Source organism: Saccopteryx bilineata, chromosome 3 (genome assembly GCF_036850765.1).
Source record: "Saccopteryx bilineata isolate mSacBil1 chromosome 3, mSacBil1_pri_phased_curated, whole genome shotgun sequence".
NCBI classification, from domain to species: Eukaryota; Metazoa; Chordata; class Mammalia; order Chiroptera; family Emballonuridae; genus Saccopteryx; species Saccopteryx bilineata.
The window spans coordinates 117,016,640-117,042,555 of NC_089492.1; the positions used below are offsets into that span (position 1 = coordinate 117,016,640).

The 25,916-nt window shown below is 45.7% G+C and overlaps 1 pseudogene; it reads right to left on the reverse strand.

The window, feature by feature from the left end:
* Positions 1–23,421: 23,421 nt before the first annotated feature.
* LOC136329846 (cytoplasmic 60S subunit biogenesis factor ZNF622 pseudogene) lies at positions 23,422–25,382 on the reverse strand (annotated as a pseudogene).
* Positions 25,383–25,916: the final 534 nt, after the last annotated feature.

A 25,916-nucleotide genomic window follows, 5' to 3' on the forward strand; every position in this document is an offset into this window, starting at 1 on the left:
TTTATTTCTTTTGATAATACCTTGAATATTTTTAATAAAAGCAGTTTTAGAAAAGGTATATTCTGCTATTGTAATTAAAGTTAAAGAAGCACTAGCCCAGTTAAAATGCTATTTGTGTTGAATTCTAGAGGTATTATTTGGGTAAAGCTTCTGAAGAAAAGTTAAAAGGAGGTGTGGGGCAGCTGTGTGAGGCTTGCTCGCTGGTGTGCTGGCTACCAGCGCCTGGCAGAGGCACGTGTGCATGGCTTATGTAAAGCCATGGGTGCCTGCGCTCAGGGGGACTACAGATGGCGGATCACCTGCCCGCCACTGTGAGGGGCCATTTTGCTGTTCGTTTGCCTGAGAAGCAGTTTCCCCTGCCTGTGTGCTCGTCCGCCATTGTGAGACTCTATTAAACGGAATGGCCCAACGCTTTCCAGCTCCGCAGTTTCTCTACTGTCTGCCTGAATCCAATGTGGAGCTGCGTGGCCTTGGCCCCTGGCATTACAGTAGGACCTCTATCAAACTGCAGAGCTTGACACATATATGTTTTCTGTTTATAAACTCAGAGTAATGATTAAGAGATACTGTAATGCTGGTGGCCGAGGCCAGGCAGGTCCACATTGGATACAGGCAGACAGTAGAGGAACTGAGGAGTTGGAAGGCATTGAGCCATTAACATTTAATAAAGTCACCCAACGGCTGACAGCAGACAAACAAACCGAAAGGGGGAAACTGCTTTTCATGGCAGCAGGGGAATAAACAGCAAAAATGTTCCCTCACAGTGATGGGCAGGCAATCTGCCACCCTAAGGGCAAGCACCCGTAGCCTTACACAGACTATACACACATGGTGCCGCCCCGTGCTCATGCACCAATCAGGCAAAGTATCAATACAAGCGAGCAAGCCTAACACAGCTGTTTTCCCAACAGATACTAACAGCTTTCACTGTTTATAACCCATTTCTCAATTGAGTAAAGTTGATGTAATGCTGGTGACCGAGGCCAGGCAGTATTATATCTGGTGTAGTGGGCAAGGTTCGGAACAGATGGGTATGGAGCCCCCGACCCCTTGAGGGGTGGAGTAGAGGAGCGGTTGCTGTTCTCCAGCATATGGTTCCCTGTGGCTGTCCGTTTGGGGATGTAGGCTGGGTGTTTTCTACACCCTATGAGAGGAAACCAAGAGCTCAGTGTGATCAGCGGCCTGAGGTCAAAAGCTCCAGGGTGAACTGCGGAGGGAGCAGCAACAACAGCACGAGCTGGAACAATCACTGAAGAAAGCTGCAGATCCAAGAACTGCAAGTCAGACTGCAGGCTAAGAACCAGCGGTGCGTGAACTGGAGCCAGCACTGGAGAGGGAGGCCAACCAGGTTCGAGAGTTGCATTGTGAGATGCAGGCGGAACACCAATGGCATCTGGAACTGGAGCAGTCTCTGGAGAAAGAATTGTGGTTTGCGAGTTGCAATTTGACCTGGAAGCTGAACATTGGCAGCGACAGCTATTGGAGCAACAACTGCAGATTCAGGAGCTCGAGAGTCAGCTTCAGGCTGAGAGCCAGCAGCTGCAGGAGCCAAAGCCGGCACAGAAATGGAGCTGCATTTCTGCGGGCAGAGTGACTCTGAGTCAGCAGGAACATGTGTTTCCAACTCCTCCTCTTCTGAGGGGAATGCTTTGGTTGCACCTGTTGTCCCCAGACTCAGAGCCCGGCTGGTGGTCACCAAGAAGTAAAATCCCAGCAGCAAAGAGTCCCTCAGGGGCAACCACAGCCTCATCCACAGATAGTGGAACACTCTGTGGTCCGGCCCTACACCCAGACAGAGCTGATGGAGTTGGGGCACAATTCAGGCAGGAACCCATGGAGCTGCTGGCAGCCTGGATACTGCGGTTGTGGGACATAGGGGTGGATGGTGTCATGCTCTCTGGAACAGAGATGGAGAAATTGGCTGCCATTACCACACACTCCTCCTTAAGGTAGCATCTTTAGAATTGCCATGACAACCCAGGACCCCATACCCTATTAGAATGGGTGATGGCTGCCATTCGTACAGTCTGGCAGAATGCTGGGGACTTGCCAGGGACAGTGACTCAGTCACAATGCTATAGTGAGTTAGTAAAGGTCCTTCGGGAACTAGGTATGAAGAATGCTGCTTTCCATCTGGGGTCCCGTGGGCCAGACAAGAAAGTGTTTATAGTGGGGATGTAGGATCTTATCCTCTGCAGTGCCCCATCAGCCCTTTTTGGGTCACTAGTGGCTATCTATCCTGGACCCCTATGTGGGACAGCCTATCACCATGGTTATACAGATGGTAGCAGACTTGGGGGAGCAGGAGGTAGCACGGAATCACAAAGCTGTGAGGGCTGCTGCCTATGCTGCCCCTCTGACTAGCAGGAGGAATGGGCCTATGAAAGTCACCTGAACACAGATGTGGGTACATTTGATTGCGGCTGGGGCAGAGAGGGAGAAATTGGATGGCAAACCTAAAAAAGGTTCTTTTGGAGCTTTGGCAGCAGCTTAAACAGAGGACAGAGATTCCAGCCCCTGAGACAAATGGCCCCAGCAGCTACCAATAAAATAGTTGGTGTGGGGGCGGCATGGTTACAAGATTATATCATGGAAACCACTGAAGGAGAGGAGGACCCTCAAGACCTGCTGTTCCAGTTTGAATAGGGAGAAGGCCAAGGGACCTAACAGGCACGGGTGGTACCGGAGGCCACACGTGGAACTGGCTATCCACTGGTCTCTTTCTAATGTACAATGGGTATTGGCCTTGGTGGATACAGGTACAGAATGTTCCCTCCTCTATGGGAACTCAGAGCGGTTTGCTGGGACCCCAGTGGCCATTGATGGATATGGGGGCCAAACTGTTCAAGTGAAACCAATAACTATTCCACTGGGGATAGGAAGACTGCCTCCTGAGCCATATAAGGTGTATGTATCTCCTATTCCTGAATATATTTTGGGGGTAGATGTCTTACAAGGACTGGTTGGAAACAGCTGGGGTGTTCCGGCTGCGAGTCCAGGTTGTGAAGGCAGTGTTGCGGGGACATGCATCACATTCCCTCTTGCAATTACCCATTCCCTGGCATGTGACTAGCACAAAGCACTACCACCTGCCAGGCGGCTATGAAGAAATCCCTGGGACAGTCCTTGAACTAGAAAAGGTGGGGATCATCCGCCTGGCACACAGCCTTTACAATTCCCCAGTTTGGCCTTTGCGCAAACCAGACGAAACCTGGCGAATTTAACAGTGGATTACAGGGAACTTAATAAAGTTGTTCCCCCTTTGCATGCAGCTGTACCCTCAATAGCTAACCTGATGGATCAGTTAAGCCATGAATTAGGAGCATACAACTTTGTGGCAGATTTGGCTAACGCCTTTTTCTCTATTGATATAGCTGCATAGAATCAAGACCAATTTTCCTTTACTTGGGAATGGCAGCAATGGACCTCTACAGTATTACTTACCCCAGGGCTTTTGACCTGGCTAAATGGAAACAACCAGAGGCAGTTAGTATGTATCATTATATTGATGACATTATGCTAACTAGTGACTCTCTTCCAGAATTAGAGCAAGCAGTCCCTACTCTGTTATCCCATATGAAAGCATGTGGCTGGGCGGTCAATGAGGGTAAATTAGAAGGACCTGGGTTATCTGTTAAATTCTTGGGAGTTGTCTGGTCGGGTAAGACAAAGATTATCCCTGACACAGTTATAGATAAGATCCAAGCATACCCTGTGCCCACTACGTAAAGCAGTTACAGGAATTCCTAAGTCTTTTGGGGTATTGGCGAACATTCATACCCCATTTAGCTCAGTTACTGTGTCCCTTATATCCCCTTTTCAGAAGGGGGGGTCACTGGGATTGGACTGAGCAGGCACAAGGTGCATTTTCAGCAGCTAAGAGAGCTGTCAAGGAAACACAGGCCTTGAATGTGTTTGATCCTGCCAACTACTCCAGATATAATGCTGCCTGGCCTCAGCCACCAGCATTACAGTCAAGAAAAGCAGATTAAGAGTGGAATGCACTTAAAATTTGCTTGTCTCTCACATGTGGGACAAGAGTTGGAAAACCAGCCTGCTGGGAAAACAGCTGTGGTAGGCTTGCTCACTGGTTACTGGCTGCAAGCACTTTGCTTGATTAGTGCCTGAGCACGTGAAAGGGCCACTTGTGCAAAGCCTATGTAAGGCTATGGGTGCCTGTCTCAGTGTGGATTGCAGAGGGTGGATGGCAGTTTGGAGAGGGATTGCAGATTGCCTGTCTGTCTGCCTGCCTGCCACTGTGAGGGGCCATTTTGCTGTTCTTTTGTCTGAGAAGTGGGTTTTTTTCTGCCACTTTGCTCGTTCACCATTGTCATGAAAAGCTGATACAACTTTTTTTTTTTTTTTTTTTTTTTTTCATTTTTCTGAAGCTGGAAACAGAGAGAGACAGTCAGACAGACTCCCGCATGAGCCCGACCGGGATCCACCCGGCATGCCCACCAGGGGCAACGCTCTGCCCACCAGGGGGCGATGCTCTGCCCATCCTGGCCACAGAGCCATGCCCAGTGCCCGGGCCATCTTTGCTCCAATGGAGCCTTGGCTGCGGGAGGGGAAGAGAGAGACAGAGAGGAAAGCACGGCAGAGGGGTGGAGAAGAAAATGGGCACTTCTCCTGTGTGCCCTGGCCGGGAATCGAACCCGGGTCCTCCGCACGCTAGGCCGACGCTCTACTGCTGAACCAACCGGCCAGGGCAAAGCTGATACAACTTTTTTAAAAAAGATTTTATTTATTCATTTTAGAGAGAAGAGAGAGAAAAGGGAAGGAGTAGGATGCATCAACTCCAATATATGCCTTGACCAGGCAAGCCCAGGGTTTTGAATCGGTGAGATCATCATTCCAGGTTGATGCTTTATCCACTGCACCAGCCATCTCAGGTGCAACATTTTTTTTTTCTTAAGAAGCAAGGAGGCAGAGAGACTCCCGCATGTCCACCCAACAAGCCCCTTACTGGGCGATGCTTTGCCCATCTGGGGCCATTGCTTGTTGCTTGGCAACAAAGCTATTTTAGTGCCTGAGGCTAGGCCATGGAGCATCCAGGGCCAACTTGAGACAGATGGTAACAGACAGGAAGGGAGAGAGTTGAGAAGCATCAATTCTTGGTTGCAACACCTTAGTTGTTCATTGATTGCTTTCCCACATGTGCCTTGACCAGGGCTACAGCAGACAGAGTGACCCCTTGCTCAAGCCAGTGACATTGGGCTCAAGCTGGTGAGCCTTGCTCAAACCACATGAGCCTGTGCTCAAGCTGACAACCTTGGGGTTTCAAACCTGGGCCCTCTACGTCCCAGTCTGATGCTCTATCCATGGCACCACCGCCTGGTCAGGCTGTAATTGTTGATAGATATCTATTTATTGCCATTTTATTATTCATATTTATTATCTTTTCTAACTTTTCTTCTCTTCTTCTTCTTCTTCTTCTTCTTCTTCTTCTTCTTCTTCTTCTTCTTCTTCTTCTTCTTCTTCTTCTTCTTCTTCTTCTTCTTCTTCTTCTCCTTCCTCTTCTTCTTCTTCAACACCCTTTAGGCTCTGGCCAGTTGGCTTAATAAATAGAGCAATAGAGCATCAGCCTAGCTTGTGGAAGTCCTGGGTTTGGTCCCCAGTCAGGGCACACATGAGAAGAGACCATGTACTTCTCTTCCCTCCCTCTCCCCCTTCTCTCTTCCTTCTCCTCTTGCAGCCAGTGGCTTGACTGGTTCAAGTGTTGACCCCAGGCACTGAGGATAGCTCAGTTGATTTGAGTATCATCCCCAGATGGGGGCTGCTGGGTGGATCCCAGTCAGGGCACATGCAGGAGTCTGTCTATCTTCCTTCCACTCGCTTAAAAAATAAATAAATAAAATAAAGATTTTTTACATGTTTTTGTTATAATGGCTTGGTGGTGATAAACTTTTTAAACTTTTTCTTGTCTGGAAAGCTCATTATCTGACCTTTAATTCTAAATGATAGCCTTACTGGATAGAGTGATCTAGGTTGTAGACCCTTACTTTTCATAACTTTGAATATTTTGTGCCAGTCCCTTCTGGCCTGAAATGAGAAATCAACAGACAGAATTATGGGAGCTCCCTTGTAAGTAACCAGCTGCTTTCCTTTTGCTGCTGTTTTTATCTTTAACCTTTGGCATTTTAACTATGATATGGCTTGGTGTGGGCTTCTTTGGATTTATCTTGTTTGGGACTCTTGATGCTTCCTGGACTTGTATGTCTATTTCCTTCACCAGATTAGGGAAATTTTCTGTCATTATTTTTTCCCATAGGTTTTTAATTCCTTGTTCTCTCTCTTCTCTTTCCAGCACCCCCATGATGTGAATGTTGGTTTGCTTGAAGTTTTCCCAGAGGCTCCTTAAATTATCCTCATTTTTAAAAATTCTTTTTTGTTTTTGCTGTTCTAATTGAAGTTTTCTGCTTCCTACTCTCCTGTTGATTCCCTGTAATGCATTCTTCATTTCTGACTGGGTTTTTTTTTATTACGGTTTCTAGCTCCATTTTTATGTTTTCTATCTCTGTGTTAAAGTTCTCATTGAGATCACTGAGCACCCTGATAACCACTGTTTTGAACTCTGCATCTGGTAGACTGCTTGTCTCCATTTTGTCTAGTCCTCTTTCTGGAGTTTTGTTCTTTCATTTGGGATATGCGTCTGTGTTTGTTTCAATGAATTCAGAAGAGCTGCTATGTCTACTGGTCTTGTAGAATGGCCTTATGTAGTAGGTGTCCTGTAGAGCCAGTGGCACAGCCTCCCAGGTCATCTGCTTTGGATGCTCCAGGTACGCTGATCTGATTTGGATGGTTTGTGTAGGCTGTATGCACCCTCCTGTTATAGTTGAGACCTGATTGCTGTTGGCACATCAATAGGGGGGATTTACCCCTAGGTCATCAGCTTTGAAGACTAGCTGCAACCATAGCAAAGGAGCTGCTGTGCAGGGACCAACCCCATGGAGCACTTCAGCGGGGGCTGGTGGCCCATGTATTCACCCTTTGAGTGGTGTTGCTGGTGGAGATAGCTGGGTGGTGCTCCTGTGTGGCCTGAAGCTGGCCACCAGGTGCACTGGCTCTGTGGCCTCCCAGGATGTGGTCAAGATCAGCTGCCACCTGTGCCCTGCCTGGGGCTACCTGGCATGAGCTACAAAGTGATCTGCATATGGCTACTATTTATTCTAGGCTTGTAAATGCCCAGGAGAGGCCAAGCTGTGAACCAAGGTCGGCAAGAAGTACAGGGCACATTAAGGCTAAACACAGCTTGTTTAGGGTTTGTGAACCTTTGAGAAATTTTAGGAAAGTCTGCAGTATGAGCCAAAATGGGCTGTTTGTATGAAAACCACTGGAAATGGCTTGGGTGGATCTACAAAGTGGGTGTGGTGGGGTCTCAAGGAACCACCTGGGCAGGGTGAACAATGTTAGCGAGGTTGTTGGAGACTCAGAGTGTCCACCTGCTGGCTCTGTGGGGGAAGGGATCAGCAAAGGAATAATGGTCTCTGCCAGCACTTCTGTTTGGCAGAAAGCTGCCCCTCTAGCTCTTGCCTTGATGCCAGACACTTTAGCTCCTCCCCATATGTCCCTGATTCACCTTTCCAGCTGCTTCCCCAGTGCTAGAGCTCAAAGCCAGTGATTCCAGATAAGTCCATACATATGGACCCCGTAAGAGGAACATCTGGGACTGTAGCAGCCTCCATCTCACTCAGCCACAATCCCAGCTGGTTTCCACAGACAGAAGTTAGGAGGACTTCTCTTCCTGGCACTGGAACACTTCTCTGAGGGCTCTGGTATGGGCTGGGACTTCTTGCTCCTCGGGGGGGACTTCTGCAGCTAAAATATCCCTCTAGATTTTTAATCACCACACATAGGTATGGGTCCAGTCAGTTTTGTGATTCCACCCCTATTACCAGTCTTGTGGCTTCTTCTTTATATCTTTAGTTACAGGACTTCTGTTCAGCTAGATTTCAGGAAGTTTTCAATGACGGTTGTCCTGAAGTTTAGTTGTAATTTTGATGTGGTTGTAGGATCTTCTGGATATCACATTTACCTACTCTGGGGTTCCATCTTGACTGGAACCCCCAGCAGTTTTGTTTTTTAATTGAAGTGAAATGCATAGATAAAAAGTGTGCCACTCAGTGAACTATCCAAAATGTATATATATTTTTTATTGCTATAACCATCATTGGAGTAAATGCACACACACAAACATTACCAACAACCCAGAAACTTTCTTATGCCCACCCTATATCTACCCATTCCCTCCACTCCAAAGGTAATTCTTGTCCTGGTTTCATACTGTAGAAATTTAAGATTTTCCTAATTTTATGATATCTCATGTTTTTTGTTTTTTGTTTTTTGTTTTTGTTTTTGTTTTGTTTTGAGAGAAAGAGAGAGACAAGAACACTTAGCTGCTCCTACATGTGCCCTGAGTGGGGACTTGAACCGGCAACCTCCACACTTCGGGATGACATTCCAGAGCTATCCAGCCACAGTTTAACTTTTATTCTTTTATTGATTTTTAGAGAGACAGAGAAAAAAAGAGAGGGGGAGGGGAGAGGAGAAGCATTTGTTGTTCCACTCAGTTGTGCTTTTTTTTTTTTTTTTTTTTTTTTTTTTGGTTGCTTCCCATGTGTGCCCTAACCAGGAATAACTGAACCCACAACCTTGTTGTTTCAGGACTGTGGAAGACAGGCTGTAAGCTGACAAAATCCTTACAGCCTAGGGCTTAGTTTAAGACTAAGTTCTTCTCTACCCTTCTAATACTAAGATCTTCTAAACACCCTTCTCAAAACTAAGCTTTTCCCCATACCCTTAACTATTGCATGATGTGGGGTGGTGCACTCTTATGAGGAATCCCATTTATGCCTCAGACAAGTGACTTTGTATCAGAGACTTTCTTATTTGTATATTGGCTTAAAGGCTTTAACTGTCTACACTATATAATAAAGCAAGACCAGGGGCTCTCTCTCTCTCTGATCTTTTTTTTTTTTAATTTTTTTTATATTTTATATATTGATTTTTAGAGAGAGGGGAGAGAGAGAGAGAGAGAGAGAAGGGGGAGGAGCAGGAAGCATCAACTCCCATATGTGCCTTGACCAGGCAAGCCCAAGGTTTCGAACCGGCAACCTCATTGTTCCAGGTCGACGCTTTATCCCACTGTGCCACCACAGGTCAGGTCTATTTTTTTTTTTTTTTAATTTTCTCTCTGATCTTGTCATCAGCATTGCAGAGGCCTCCTGATCCCATCCTCTTTTCTTGGTGAGTCTGTTTTTCTTAATTCTGCACTGTTCTTCCTCAGGACCTGGAATTTCTAGCCATGCTGGTTTGCAGCAGGGACAACACTCTTAACTGACTGAGCAACAGGCCAAGGCAGATATCTCATGTTTTGAGGAAAATGTTTTATGTCAGGATCCTTTTACTGAACATTACATTTGTGAGATTCATTCATATGGGTGGAACCATAGTTTGCAAACTTTTAATCCTATTCAGCATTCTATTATATGACAATACCACAATTTGTTAATCTCTTTTACTGTTGATGGGCACTTGAATTGTTGGTAGTTTGAGCCATTGCAAATAAAACTAATGCAAACATTCTTGTACATGTCTCTTGGTGCACATGTGCATACATTTCTCTTGGGTATAAACCTAGGAGTGGAACCGTTTGATCCCAGGCAGGTATTGGTTCAACTTCAACAGATGCTGCCAAACGGCTTTTTAAAGTGGTTGTGCCAATTTACATTCCCATTAGCAATGTTTGTGAATTTTATTTGCTATACTTCCTAGCAGGAAAGAAGTATTTGAAAGGCTCACTGGTTGGGAGCTCTGCTGAGCTTCAAATTGAGAACCCCTGGTGCCATCATATGTCATAGACTTTGGGAATGATATATGGTTGGAGTACTGGGGGCCTGGGGGATATAGTGAAATGTTGTCACAACCACTGAAGAAGCAGATCAGAGAGATATTTTATTCCCATTTTGCTAATAAGGACACTAACACTCAAAGTTCATTGACTTGCCAGAAATAACAGAACCATATAGTGACAATCAGCACTAAAATCCATCCCTTTGTATGTCAACATACAACATGCTATCATCCATTTGATGTCCAATGTATATGTAAAGCCAATAGACATGGCCACCATCACAGCCGCCTAACCCGTGCAGGTTCGCATTTGATTTGGACAGATGGTAATGAAACAATGGAGCCAAGAACTGGTGGGCCATTAGCTTTAATCGTAGTTCGTACCTGTTACATCCCAGGAGACAGGCCACAGCAAACCCAAAGTGAATTTTGTAAGTTTTATTGCAGACCTGCGCAGGGACTGCAGGCAACCCACACAAGGGAGCACTGCAGCCCCAAGCTTCTAAAATGGCTCCTTTTTATAGGGTGGCTATCTAGGCTGAGCAAGCAAGCAACGTTTACAAGAGCGGGAGAGGTCGGCGCAGCATAGCAAGGGGGGGGGGGGGATAGCTCAGTGGAGAATTTCAAACATAAACTTCTGATAAGGGTCTCTGACTCATAGCCTGTTGTTCTAAGAGTTAGACAGTACACTTCCTTGAACCTAACAGTACCCAGCGAGTGAGAAATACACACAGTGGGAAAACACTTCCCTTTCCATTCAGGGCTCCCAAAGCTACTGACTCATCCGAGTTTCCTAGAATCAAAGATTTCTACCTCATCAGCCTTATTCACCTCTGTTGGGCAGATAAAATGTATTATGCTCACTTTGTTAAAGATGGCGCTGCCCATGTGAGGCTGTCGCCCAGGTGATATTAATGTGTGTTGAGAATCCTTGTAGCCTGGGGCTTGGTTTTGGGATTAAGCCTTTCCTACCCTTTTTGATGTAGGGTGGTACAATCCCATCATCACTCAGAGAAGTGACTTTGTATTAAAGCAGGGGTCCCCAAACTACGGCCCGCGGGCCACATACAGCCCCCTGAGGCCATTTATCCGGCCCCGCCGCACTTCCAGAAGGGGCACCTCTTTCATTGGTGGTCAGTGAGAGGAGCATAGTTCCCATTGAAATACTGGTCAGTTGGTTGATTTAAATTTACTTGTTCTTTATTTTAAATATTGTATTTGTTCCCGTTTTGTTTTTTTTACTTTAAAATAAGATCTGTGCAGTGTGCATAGGGATTTGTTCATAGTTTTTTTTATAGTCTGGCCCTCCAATGGTCTGAGGGACAGTGAACTGGCCCCCTGTGTAAAAAGTTTGGGGACCCCTGTATTAGAGACTTCCCTATTTTGTATATTGGATTAAAGGTTGTGAAGCTACACTATAAAATAGGGGCAGAATAGGAGCTTGCTCTCTTGGTTCCTGGGATGATTAGCATGAGAGAGCAGAGGGAGCAGAGCAGAGAGCAGCGGAAAGAGGCCATGTGGCCAGGAGAAGCAGCCAAGATGGCGGAGTGCTGAGTGAGATGCCAGTTTGGGTAGAGTTTGTGTAGAGAGAAGGAAGGAGATGGGGAACTGAGGAGAATAAGGCTGATGAGCTAGAAACCTTTGATTCTAGGAAACTTGGATAAGTCAGTGGCTTTGTGAGCACTGAATGTGAGTGGGTTTTGGAGTCCAGTGTGTATTTTTACTTGCCCGCTGGGTGCAAGCTAGAATTAAAGAAAATGGCCTATCAGTTTTTGGCTCCATTGTTTCTTTACCGACTGTCCGAATCCAATGCTAACCTGCATGGGCCAGGAGGCTGCTGTGATAGTAGCCCTGGCTACTGGCTTTACAACCTCTGTTCCCCATCTCCTTCTCTCTGCACAAACTCTGCACAAACTGGCTTCTCCCTAAGCACTCCACCATCGTGGCTGCCTCTCCTTTGTAATGCTAATTTCAGGAATCCAGAGAGAGTGAGCCCTCCAGGCTGCCCCATTTTATAGTGTAGAAATCAAAACCTTTAAGCCAGTATATAAATAAGGAAGTCTCTGATACAAAGTCACTTATATGAGGCATAAATGGGATTTCTCTTAAGAGTGCACCACCCCACATCATGCAAAAGTCAAGGGTGTGGGGAAAAGCTTAGTGTTGAGAAGATCTTAGGATTAAAAGGGTGAGAAAGGCTTAGTCTTAAAACTAAGCCTTAGGTTATAAGGACCCAGCCTGCTTACAGCCTGTCCCCCACACCCAATGCAAACTATAAGTGAGCAAACATATACATCATATTTGCAAATTTATTTTACCCACAGTATAAAAGTTTGGGGCAAACCAAATGAAGTCCCTCCTTCTATTGCTCCTGTCCCAGAGTTTAAGGAAGAAAAGACAACAGAATGACTCAGACTGCCACAACTGAAGTCTCTGTTCATGGTCATGAGAAGCGCACACAGTCTTCCTTCAGGCCAGGATGGATGTGAAATAGTAATTGTGCCCCTTCAGGAAGCTCCACAGCTGGAAGAGTGGCTGGTATCCCCGGGAATGGAATGGCCTGAGCATCCCCCTCAGACCAACTGCGTTCTGACTCTCAGCTCTTCCTTATCATCACTGGATGACCTTGAAAAGAACTCAATCTCTCTAAGTCTAAATTTCCTCATGGGTAAAAGGGGAACAAACAGGTTTCCTTTGCATTTCTAAAGTAGAGTATTTCTATGAAAACTTTTATAAACTGATATGGTATAAAGTGAAGAAGCAAATGCCATTAATTTATACGGAAACTTTTTTGAGCATCCCCTGACCCAAAATTCAATGCACATCCAATGTCTTTATTTCCTTCACCATGATCGAAAAGCTTAATTATGTCCAGTTTTATATCAAGCATAACACCTTTACAAACTCTCATAGGCTTTTCTGACAATTTAGGTCACATCTTGCTAACGAAAGTACAAAATAAATCAAGATAAAGCTCAGACACAGTCAAAGCTATGGCAGCTGGATGCTCATTGTAGTGCCACTCTCACTGCTTGGGTGCAATGCCTTTTTTTTTGGTAAAAGTGAAAATCCTTTTCAGATTTCCTTTGGTTAGCAAAAACAGGTACAGTACTAATGTAAGTTGTAAAGCCAGTAGCCACGGCCACCATCACAGCCGCCTGGCCCATGCAGGTTCACATTGGATTTGGACAGTTGGTAATGAAACAATGGGGCCAAGAACTGGGGGCGAAAAACTGGTGGGTCATTAGCTTTAATCCTAGCTTGCACCTGGTGGGCAAGAAATACACACAGTGGGAAAACACTTCCCTTTCCATTCAGGGCTCCCAAAGCCACTGACTTATCCGAGTTTCCTAGAATCAAAGTTTCTGCCTCATCAGTCTTATTCACCTCTGTTCCCCATCTCCTTCTCTCTGCACAAACTCTGCACAAACTGGCTTCTCCTTCAGCACTCCACCATCTCAGCTGCCTCTCCTGGCCTCCTCCACGTGGCCTTTCTCTATTCTCCTTTCTCTGCTTTCTCTTTAATACTAATCTCAGGAACTAAGAGAGAGCAAGTGTCTGGTCTGCCCCACTTTATAGTGTAGAACTCAAAACCTTTAATCCAATGTATAAACAAGGAAGTCTTTGATACAAAGTCACTTAGGGTATAACAACCCTGACTGCTTGCAGCCTGTCCCCCACACCTAATGCAAACTTTAAGCGAGCAAACCTATATATCATATTACAAACTTATTTGACCAACATAGGTCTTTCATAAAAGTGAAATGCTAGAAGGTGAACTTTAGAAAAGCAGGGGGTGGTACCTATAATATACACTCATGTTTTAAAGAATGAATAACATATATAAAAACCTAATACATATAAGCATTCAATATGATGTAGATATTCTTAATATTACTGGATAGAGCTCATTAGCCCTGAATCTTTTTTTTATTATAAATAAATTTTTATTTTAATGGGGTGACATCAATAAATCAGGGTACATATATTCAAAGAAAACATGTCCAGGTTATCTTGTCATTCAATTCTGTTGCATACCCATCACCCAAAGAGAGATTGTCCTCCATCACCTTCTATCTAGTTTTCTTTGTACCCCTTCCCTCCCCCTCCTTCCCTCCCCCTGCCCCCCATAACCACCACACACTTGTCCATGTCTCTCTTTTATGTCCCACCAATTTATGGAATCCTGCAGTTCTTTTTTTTTCTGATTTACTTATTTCACTCCGTATAATGTTATCAAGATCCCACCATTTTGTTGTAAGTGATCCGATGTCATAATTTCTTATGGCTGAATAGTATACCATGGTGTATATGCGCCACATCTTCTTTATCCAGTCTTCTATTTTTTTTTACAGTGATTAAAGCTTTTTTTTTTTTTTTTTTCCCTTTATAATTTTATTTTAATGGGGTGACATCAATAAATCAGGATACATATATTCAAAGATGACAAGTCCAGGTTATCTTGTCGTTCAATTATGTTGCATACCCACCACCCAAAGTCAGATTGTCCTCTGTCACCCTCTATCTTGTTTTCTTTGTGCCCCTCCCACCCCCTATCCCTCTCCCATTCCCCCCTCCCCCCCCCCGTAACCACCACACTCTTATCAATGTCTCTTAGCTTCACTATTATGTCCCACCTACGTATGGAATAATACAGTTCCTGTTTTTTTCTGATTTACTTATTTCGCTTCGTATCATGTTATCAAGATCCCACCATTTTGCTGTAAATGTTCCGATGTCATCATTTCTTATGGCTGAGTAGTATTCCATAGTGTATATGTGCCACATCTTCTTTATCCAGTCATCTATTGATGGGCTTTTTGGTTGTTTCCATGTCCTGGCCATACAGTGATTAAAGCTTTTAAGCAATACAGCAAGAATCCATAAAAGAGTAGTGTCCTTAACATGTTCACCAAGTCCAAGTTGGCACCAAAACCATGCCAAATCCCTGAAGAATGCAACCCAACCCCAGTTCAGTCTGTTAGGAGCTGTCCCAAGGAGCATGAGTCCAGGAAAAGTCCACATCCAGGAAAAGTCCGCGTGGCACTGGAATTGTTGTCACAATTCTATACTTTGCAGCTCACATCCAAGTCCCAATGACCGCTGCTTCTAGCTGGTAATGATTCAGATAGACTGGAAAAGCCATCTGCAGCATGTGTGGATATGGAGCTTCTGTTCTCCTCTGCCTGGAGAGAGGGAACCAGGATGCTTTTCCCTGGAGCTCTGCGACTGTGGCTTTAGCCCTGAATCTTAAACTTTTTCCTCTCTACTGAATCTTTTCCATCAATGTACATATGTGCTCATTTCTCCTACCTTTTAAAAACTCTCTCATTTGGGGATGGTGAACACACTATATAGTGTACAGGTAATGTCTTGTGGAACTGTGCTCCTGATATCTATATAATTTTGTTAACCAGTGTACTCCAATAAACTCAATAGAAAGGAAAACAAAAAAACAAAAAACCTCTCTCAGTTCTACTTCCTCCTCTAGCTTGAATCCCATTTCTTTTTCCCATTTAAAACCAATGGCCTTGAAGGTAGGCTTCCCCCTCGCTCCTCTAAGGGAGAGTTCAGTCTCTTCCAGCCCTGCTCCAGCCACCTATGACCTAACCTTGCCCAGAATGCTGGGGTTTGCCACTGAAGGCTGAAGGGGCCCAGGGCCATCGGCCCCATCTACGACACTGTGGACAAGCCTAGGGTATTTCTTCCAAGAAGCAGGTAAACTGATCTCACTTGCACAAGGGCCACTTAACTATGTCTTGCCTGAATAGTCAGGTTTTTTATTCTTCCCTCGAAGATTTCTGTTGTGGGTGTTGATAGTCCTATTTTCTGCTGCTTTGTTTAATATATAGTGTTTCCTTTATTCCTCCTACCTCAATGCCCCACTCATATTTCAGGCTGGGACCTACTCCTAATTTAGAGCTCTCTTTCCCCTTTTTGCCAACTTCTATTATGAATCTACTTCTGCCACCCAGCTTAGTGTATCCCAAGGTTCTCTTAACCACGCCACAGTCGCAGAGCTCCACGGAAAAGCAACCTGGTCTCATCTCTCCAGGAAGAGGAGAACAGAAGCTCCATCTCCATGCATGCTGCAGATGGCTTTTCCAGTCTACTTGAATCATTACCAGCTAGAAGCAGTGGTCATTGGGACTTGGACATGAGCTGCAAAGTATAGAATTGTGACAACAATTCCAGTGCCATGCGGACTTTTCCTGGATGTGGACTTTTCCTGGACTCCTGCTCCTTCTGACAGCTCCTAACGAACTGAACTGGGGTTGGGTTGCATTTGCAGGGAATTGGAATGGTGTTGGTGCCAACTTGGACTTGGTGAACATGCTAAGGACACTACTCTTTTATGGATTCTTGCTGTATTGGCCAAGAGTTTGCTTAAAGGCCTTAATCACTGTAAAAAAAAATAGAAGACTGGATAAAGAAGACGTGGCACCTATACACCATGGTATACTATTCAGCCATAAGAAATGATGACATCAGATCACTTACAACAAAATGGTGGGATCTTGATAACATTATACGGAGTGAAATAAGTAAATCAGAAAAAAACAAGAACTGCAGGATTCCATACATAGGTGGGACATAAAAACAAGACCAAGAGACATGGACAAGAGTGTGGTGGTTACCGGGGGGTGGGGGGAGGGAAGAAGGGAGGGGGGGAGGGGCACAAAGAAAACTAGATAGAAGGTAATGGAGGACAATCAGATTTTGGGTGATGGGTATGCAAAATAATTGAATGACAAGGTAACCTGGACATGCCTGACCTGTGGTGGCACAGTGGATAAAGCGTCGACCTGGAAATGCTGAGGTCGCCAGTTCGATACCCTGGGCTTGCCTGGTCAAGGCACATATGGGAGTTTATGCTTCCAGCTCCTCCCCCTGTCTCTCTCTCCTCTCTCTCTCCCTCTCTCTCTCCTTTCTAAAATGAATAAATAAAAAACATTTTAAAAAAAAGATAACCTGGACATGTTTTCTTTGAATATATGTACCCTGATTTATTGATGTCACCCCATTAAAATTAATAAAAATTATAAAAAACCCACAAAAACAAAAAACAATAAAACCAATGGCCTTCACATCCCAAGTGCCCATCAATAGAAGACTGGATAAAAAACTGTGGTACAGGCCCTGGCCAGTTGGCTCAGTGGTAGAGCGTCGGCCTGGCGTGCAGGAGTCCCGGGTTCGATTCCCGGCCAGGGCACACAGGAGAAGCGCCCATCTGCTTCTCCACCCCTCCCCCTCTCCTTCCTCTCTGTCTCTCTCTTCCCCTCCCACAGCCGAGGCTCCATTGAAGCAAAGATGGCCGGGGCACTGGGGATGGCTCCTTGGCCTCTGCCCCAGGCGCTAGAGTGGCTCTGGTCGCAACAGAGCATCATCCCCTGGTGGGCAGAGCGTCGCCCCCTGGTGGGCGTGCCGGGTGGATCCCGGTTGGGCGCATGCGGGAGTCTGTCTATCTCTCCCTGTTTCCAGCTTCAGAAAACAAAAACAAAAACAAAAACTGTGGTACATATACATGATAGAATATTACTTAGCCATAAAAAAGAGTAAAATCTTACAATTTGTAACAACATGGATGGACCTATAGGGTATTATGTTCAGTGAAATAAGTCAATCAGAGAAAGACAAGTACCATATGACTTCGCTTCTATGTGGAAGATAAGGAACAAAATAAATGACCAAAAGAAAAAAATTTAAACTCTCATAGATACAGAGAACAGATTAATGGTTGCCAGAGAAAGGGGACCTGAGGGGAGAGAAGAAAAAGGTGAAGGAATTAAGGAGAATAAATTGGGAGTTACAGAATAGTCATGTGGATGTAAAATGCAGCATAGGGCATATAATCAATAATATTATATAACTATGCATGGTACCAGGTGGCCACTGAAAATATTGAAGGGGACACTTTGTAAAGTACATAATAGTAATCACTGTGCTGTACACCTGAAACTAATAATAATATTGATAAAATAATAATATTAACTAACAAAATAATATTGAATGTAAGGTATAATTGAGAAAAAAATTTTAATTACCAAAAATACCCAACTCCAAAATGAATGGCCTTCAAAGCATTATACTCACTGACTACAATTCTTCTTCATTCATTCTTGAACATTTCACCCCTTCCCCCACTCCACTGGCATGACTCTTTTCAAGGTCACCAATGTCTTTGATTTTGGAAGATTCTCAGTTTCACCTTACTTGCTTTATCAGCGACTATGGGCATAGTCAATTTCTCCCACTTCCTTGATGTATCTTCTTCACTTGCCTTCTGGAACAGGCACCACACTCTTTTTGTCTCCTCCTATCTCACTGGCTGGCCCTTTTGTCTTTTTTGATGTTTAGCCTTGTTGGGCAGATAAAATATATTATGCTCACTTTGTTAAAGATGGCACTGCCCATGAGGAAGCCCGTCACCCAGGTGATATTAGTTGCCCTTCTTGCTTGGGATGGGCGTGATTGTATTAATGTGTGTTGGGGGAGGGCTTTCAAGCCAAAAGGTTTTAAAAGGAAGAGAGATCACATTGTTCCGGGAGAAGAGTGATTGTGTTCTAGGAGGAGGGCAGAGAACAGAGAAAGGAGAGCAGATAAAGGCCACGTGGAGGAGAGGAGAAGCAGCCAAGATGGCGGAATGCTGCAAGAGAAGCCAGTTAGTGCAGAGTTTGTGCAGAGAGAAGGAGATGGGGAACAAAGGAGAATGAGGCTGGTGAGGTAGACACTTTTGATTCTAGGAAACTTGGATAAGTCAGTAACTTTGTGAACGCTGAATAAGTAGGTTTTGGAGCCCAGTGTGAGTTTTTACTTGCCTGCCAGGTGTAAGCTAGGATTAAAGATAATAGCCCACCAGTTTTTGGCTCCATTGTTTCATTACCATCTGTCCGAATCTAATGCAAACCTGCATGGGCCAGGTGGCTGTGATGGTGGCCGTGGCTACTGGCTTTACAAGCCTCTTCCCCCCTAGTCATAAACATCCGACTGTTCCAGGACTCTTGTCTTGAACTTCTCTTTTCCATCTACTGTCAGTTCCTCAAAAAATTTCATCAACTCTTGGCTTTAAATGCCACCCATTCATTGATAACTCCCAAAAGTTTATCTTCAGCCCTGACCTTTGCCCTGAGTTCCAAACCCATATATCTGACTGCCTACCTGGCCTCCCACCTGGATGTTCAGCAGGGATCTGGGATGTAATTTCCCGCAACCGAGTTTCTCATTTTCTCCCCAACAGCACACCCACGATGGCTTCCCTCTCAGTTCATCACCATCTCCCTTTTCTAGTTGCTGAAATCAAAGACCTTGATGTTCTATTCGACTGCTTTCTTTTTCACTCCCCACAACCAATCCATTAGCAAATCTTTTCTTACTCTATTTTCAAAATATATCCAGAATATCACCACTCCTCACCATCTCTATTATTACTACCCTGGCCTATGATATTTTCTTCTTTTCCTTAGATTATGTCAGTAGCCTCCTAATTGGTTTCACTCTTGTCCTTCACAGCTTATGACTTCACTCAGCAAGTCAGATCAGGTCACTGCTAGGCTTACACCATACAGTGGTTTCCCGTCTTGTCTGGAGTCAATCAAAGTGCTTATAAAGGCCCTCCGTGATCCCTACCCACACACCCATACCTTCCTGACCTTATCTTCTTCTACTCTTTCATGTGCTCATTCTGTTCCTTGTTCAGTCGCACTGGCCTGCTTGTTGATCCCTAAACTTGTCAGGCTCATTCCTGCCTCTGGCCTTTGCATTTGTTTTTCTCTATGCCAAGAATGCTTCTGCTTCAGTTACCCTGTGCCTCCTCCCCTCCTCCTTCCGGTCTCACTGAGGACTTCCTTGACCACCCCACCTTATACTGTACCCCTCTTTATTTTCTCCCTGACACTTCTCACCACCACTAAACACCACACACACACACACACACACACACACATTTTGGGTGTTATTTATCTTGTTGAATGCCTGGTTTCCCTGGTAGAGTATATGGAGAACAAGGGCTGGGTTTCTGTCATTTCAGTTTACTCCAATTTCTCCAGCACCTGGAGTGGTGTTTGCTCGTAATACAAGCTTAGTAAATATTGGTATAATAAACGAATTAGCACCTACTCAGAAATAAAAAAAACAAAACCAACAGCCCTGGTGAAAGAGACCCTGGCAGAAATCCCCACAAGTTGGTTGGCATGAAAGAAATATAACTTATTTGAAGGGGAAAATTGTTTTTGTTTTCCCTTGCATTTCAAAAAGTTCTATTTAAGAAAGACTAGTCATTGCCTGTCCCTCTAATCCCTTTCTAATCTTTAATATACTTTAATGAAAGTGAGAACACAGAATAGAGAATGGGAGTCTGAGAGAGGGGCACGTAAAGGGGGAGGAGAGGAGAGGAAGACAAATAAAGGGCAGAGGGTGCCGAGGAATGCATGACCCACAGGACCTGGACAGGCCCTGGCTTTCTTCTGCCTCAGCTAGGTCCCGAAGCAGGGCCCTACCTGCATCTCTGCGCTCTAGGCCCTGCCAGGTTTGTCACTCTTCCTAACCAAAGAGTCCTTCTGGCTGCTTGTATCACTAATGAAGCTTCTTGTAGGTTGTATCACAGCCTCCCCATTAAAAATTTCTATCATGCAATGGCATAGTGAAGAAAAGCTACAGAACTGTCTACAGCCAGTGTAAATACCATTTCTCCGACAAGAGGCGGAAGGAGGTGAAAGGGATGCTAACCGCCCCGGCGCCTGAGAGGGAGGGGGTAGTTTGCTTTCCTTACCCGCATACTTCAATAACAACAGAATGGCCAACTGCAGGAGCAGCTGGCGAAGGCAGATGAGACAGCCCCTCACCTGGCATGAATTGAGAGGCTCCAGAGACTGCTGCACCACTCACCTGCCACAGCACTTGCCCTGCGCTGAGTAGGACAGCTCTTCCTTGGGTTAAGGGACTATGTCTCTAGGGGTTGCCTGTCAAAGCCCCAGATCCTATCAAAGGCAGAGAATCCAACTCAAGACAGTATCTTACACTTGCCTGGGCAAGAGTACACATGGAGGCCTACTAAATATGTGTTAAATATTTAAAAGTTATAAATCAAGCCAATGAACTGATAAAATATGTTCCATCCTCTTACCCTGAAAACAACCTGGAGGGCTGGATTCAAATTTAGAATTCTCAGATTCTTTGGACTTCTGTGCCAGAAGGGGTGGCACGTGGAGGGCCAGCCATGGTCCCCAGCCCATGCCCAGCCTCCTTGTTGCTCCCTCCCTGGCTCCATCCCAAACCACAGGGCCTCCTGCACAGGCACGTGGCCTCCAAGCTCTGCTCACCTCCCCAGACAGCTGCCCTGTGGCCACCCTAGGCTTTGGGGTACTTGCACCAGGGACACAGTCAGTCCTCAGGAGGACCAATGCTGGGAATAGGCCTAAAGGAAGAATGGGGCTCTTTGGGGCCCCAGGTTTCCAGAATTGTGCTCTACAAGAAGAGCTCAGGCTCTGGGATGGGACAAGAGGGCATGACCCCTTGGCCCTAAGGACTGACTCCTCCTCGTGAAGAGAGGTATGACTGGAGCATCTTTCCAAAGTGCAGGACTCAGCAAGGGGGTCCCTCTGGCCTAGGTCTAAGGGAGTGCTTCCCAGTCTAGGTAGTGAAGCAGAGGACAGAAAGGTATGGAAGAGGGAGAAAGGAAGAATGTATGGCCAGCATGAGACGCTGCCTGGGCTGGGGCTCACACTGAGGACTGTCTGGGCAGCAGGGGGCCAGCCCAAGAGTGGGGAAAAGGAAAGTTTGGATAGAAGAAATGGGAAAGGAGGTGAGTGGAAAGTGAAAAGTCACCAAAAACAAACCTACTTTATAACTAACGTTGGGTTTATTTATACAAGTATGATGCATTCTTTACTAAACTATTCATCTTCCTCGCAGTTCATGGTATGTCATCATCATTATTATTATATCACTGGGTGGGAAGAGATCACTCTTGTTTTATTTATATATTTATTTACTTTCTTTCCATTTCCTACTACCCCACTCCCAACCACACTGGCAATCATTCTAATATTTTAAAGAATATTTTGCATGTAGAGAGGTCTCTCTGGGTTCCTCCTTCTTTTGTTTGTTTTAAAGATTTTATTCACTGATTTCAAAGAGAGGAGAGAGAGAGGTGGGGGAGGAGTAGGAAACATCAATTCGTAGTCGCTTCCCACGTGTACCTTGACCAGGCAAGCCTGGGCCTCAAATCCATGATCCCAGGGTCCCAGGTCGATGCTCCATCCACTGCACCACCACAGGTCAGGCACTTCCTTCTCATCTCTGGGTGCAGTAGCCCTCTGTCTCACCCAAGCCGGAACCAGGGGATCTCTCCTCTGCATCTTCCTGTTAGGTGTCTTTGAAGTGACCATGCGTCATGTCCAATACAAGCCATAGCCCCCTCTTAGGCCTCAGAAGAACAAACCCACATTGGAACTGCCAGAAGACCCTGGAGCCCTAGAAAGGACTTCTGCAAAGATCACTCCACTTTAGCCCCATATAAAAGAAAGGCCAAAATCTCAGAAGTTATTTTCATCAATAAAGAGTCCCTGCGGCACTTTGTTGTTATCATGGGATTTGAAGCCTAATACATCTCAGTGTAATAATAGTTTGTCTGCTAAAGAAGGTTTGGCATAAATGTTATATGGTGGATGGAGTAATGTTTCTGGACTAATTCATTCTTAGGAAAAAGTCTGTTTTAAGTTTCTGGCTACCACATGTACTGTAATCTTTTTTTTTTAAAAGAAACTTTTACAGAGACAGAGTCAGAGAGAGGGATAGACAGGGATGGAGAGAGATGAGAAGCATCAATCATCAGCTTTTCATTGCGCGTTGCAACACCCTAGTTGTTCATTGATTGCCCTCCCATATATGCCCTGACCGTGGGCCTTCAGCAGACCGAGTAACCCCTTGCTGGAGCCAGCGACCCTGGGCTCAAGCTGGTGGGCTTTTTTTTTTGCTCAAACCAGATGAGCCCGCGCTCAAGATGGTGGTCTCGAACCTGGGTCCTCCGCATCCCAGTCCAGCGCTCCATCCACTGCGCCACCGCCTGGCCAGGCTGTACTGTAATTCTGATTACCGTACTTTCTCTTGCACATTTCAGTTATCTCTTCTATCTAATCATTTCCTACTAAATCTATATGTTATCATTTCGCTTACCTTTGAACACCAAAAACATGGGTAGATTTTTATAAACTTAAAGTTGTTGATTAATTATAGTATCCAAAGTTTAGACTTTAAAAATTCATTTGATAGAATTGGTGTGTGTGTGTGTGTGTGTGTGAGAGAGAGAGAGAGAGAGAGAGAGAGAGAGAAAGAGAAAGAGTGTATTGTATGTGTAAAACGTAACATTTTAGCATCGATCCTAATTTTTTCCCTTCAATAAGATATTTTATTCCTTTTTTTTTTTTGATTCTGCATTTTATTATGAGGTCAGAACAGATGAAGTACAGGGAGAACTGGCAGCAAAAAGGCCATCACACAGCCCTGCTTCCGCTGGTCCCCAGCAGGAAGGACACTGAGCAGGAGACAGACAGCTCAGTCCCCAGCAGATCCTTAGAACATTACTTGGGCCCTAAAGTGCATCTGCTTGGTGGCATTGTTCTTCATTTGGGTCTTCAGTAACCATTTTGACTTCATCCTTTGGACATACTGCATATTCTGCTTGTTCATAAGAGTAGCGCCTGTGCCGCCAGACCACGCCAGTGCTCTGTACTGCTGGAGCACCTGGCCCACCGCCTTCTGGTTCTTGGCAACTGCCACAGCCCTTGGACAAGCCAAATTGTTGTCTGTAGTATCACATCAAGGAGCGATGACCCACTCTGGCACCAGAAGGTAGAATCAGCTCCCTGGTTTCATCATCAAAATTCAAGGTCTTTTCTGGGGGAAACCGCTGGGTCTCATCAGGCTCCTCCCCTTCCTTGTGATCTGGGTAGCTACTCCTAAAGTCACAGAAGTCTGCAAATTCCAAAGCAGCACCACCATCTGTAAAGAGTTTACAGTGGCTTTTGTGGTTCATGTGCGCTTGTACAGCTTCTGTGGAGTAGGATTCCCTCTCTCATTGCACCACAAGCAAATCTTCCCAACATCAACTTTCTCTTCCAAATACTGAATTAGTCCCTTAAGATCCGAAGGGTACTCTGTGTCAGGAATAAAGAAGCTATGGATTTTAGTCATGTGTGCCACATTCTTCATGAGGGAGTTTGAATGATGGGGCCAAAATAAGCAGTCCTTTATAGAGATGGCACCAAGGGGTGCGCTTCCCCCAGCCTCTTCCTCCTCTGCATCCTGCTCCTCCAACTCATCCATCGATTCAGCATCCTCACATTCCAGTTCTTCATCACAATCAGTATCTTCCCAATCCTCTCCATCCAGTTCCTCCTCCTCCCCCCGCTGCTTTGCCAGCTTCTTGGCCTGCTGTTCGAACCACTGGAACCAGGGAGGCTTCTCGGCGGGTCCGGTCGTCAGTCACACGTCCTCCACGGGCCGCCACCGCCACCGGACTCCCGGAGTCCTTAGGCGTGCGGGGTGGGGGTGGGGGGCTTCTTGGGAGACAGCTGGGCCTTGACGGCCTGCTGGATGGCCGCGTTCATGGCATCCTTGTCCACACTGCCCACGCCCAACCCTTTCTCCAAGTTCTTTTCGTTCATCATTTCCACCTTGCGATTTACCGCCTTCCTCTCCAGCTGCACAGGCCGCCGGACTTGAGGTGGTTTTCGTAGGCGTTGGAGCAGGCGAACTTCTTCCCGCAGGCGGTGCAGTAGGTGGCGGTGCCCTTGCTCTCCCGCTCTGCCATGGCCCGCTGCGCCCACACGCGCTCCTGGAAGCCCTCGCCGTGACCCGGGCCAGGTCAGCCACTTTCCGCTTCAAGTTGTAGCGGTGCCAATCCGTCTTGTAGTGGGCCCGCTGCATCTCCGGGTCCTGGAACGCACCCGGCAGGTGATGCAGCTGTACCTCGCCAAATCCAGGCGGGAAATAAGAGGCGATGAAGCAGAAATCTAGTGATCAGCGCCCTGTTCCCACCAGGCGTTCAAACCTTAACTACAATAGCTTCACGGCCCGCAAAGAGACAGACTGGGCGCCGACTTCCCAACTGGATCTGAGAGAGGAGGTGATGGAGATTTTATTCTTAATAAAAACCAAACAGAAAAACAAAACAAAACAAACGAACAAACAAAAACTTAAACAGCCCTGGCCAGCTAGCTCGGTTGGTTGGAGCAGTGTTTTTCAACCAGTGTGCCGTGGGGAAATTAAACATGGGTCCCCAAACTACGGCCCGCCAGCCGCCTCCATCCAACATAATCATTCCCCTCACAATCCCTCCAGCTATCAGCCTCAGGAAGAGTGGAGGCACAGGGAACACTCACTGACCAATCACCTTCTAGGATTCATCCCGACCACTAGTGATGAACCAATAGTAGGCCGCCTCTCATCCACACCCAGGAAGGTCGCTGCTCCGGCTGTGCACACTTGTCATTGTGTGGCCGGGAGTAGTTGGAGCTGCTACTCCTCCCCATGGTCCTGATTTCTAATTCTGGTCAGGACTGGAGGTAAATGTTGCCACCACTAGATGAAGCCTCAGCCTCAGCTGGTTATGTCTATCCTGATGGTGTATATAGATATTTGACCTTTTTCTTTTTAAAAAGAGGCCCCCGCAGAGGGTAATATACAATGCATAACAATGTTATCTAACTTTAAAGCTAAAGTTTGCTGATCTTCCTTTGGACAGTTTTTGGTTATCTGTTGCCAAGGAGTTCCCCATTCTGGCCAACAAAGCTATTTTGACATTGCTCCCGTTTTCAACCACATATCTATGTGAGCTGAGTTTCTCAAGCTTGACTGAGATAAAAACTAAAAACAGAGAGAGACTGAGAACTGTTGAGGAAGAGCTTCGTGCGTGACTTTCTACCATTCCTGCCAGGACATCCCTTTTGTGTTCATCGAAACAGGCCCAGGTTTCACACTAAGTGAGTATAAATACATTTAGAAACTATATTATTAACTATATGTATAATATGTACTGTGTTAGAGTGTCATTTTGGTAGGTGGTG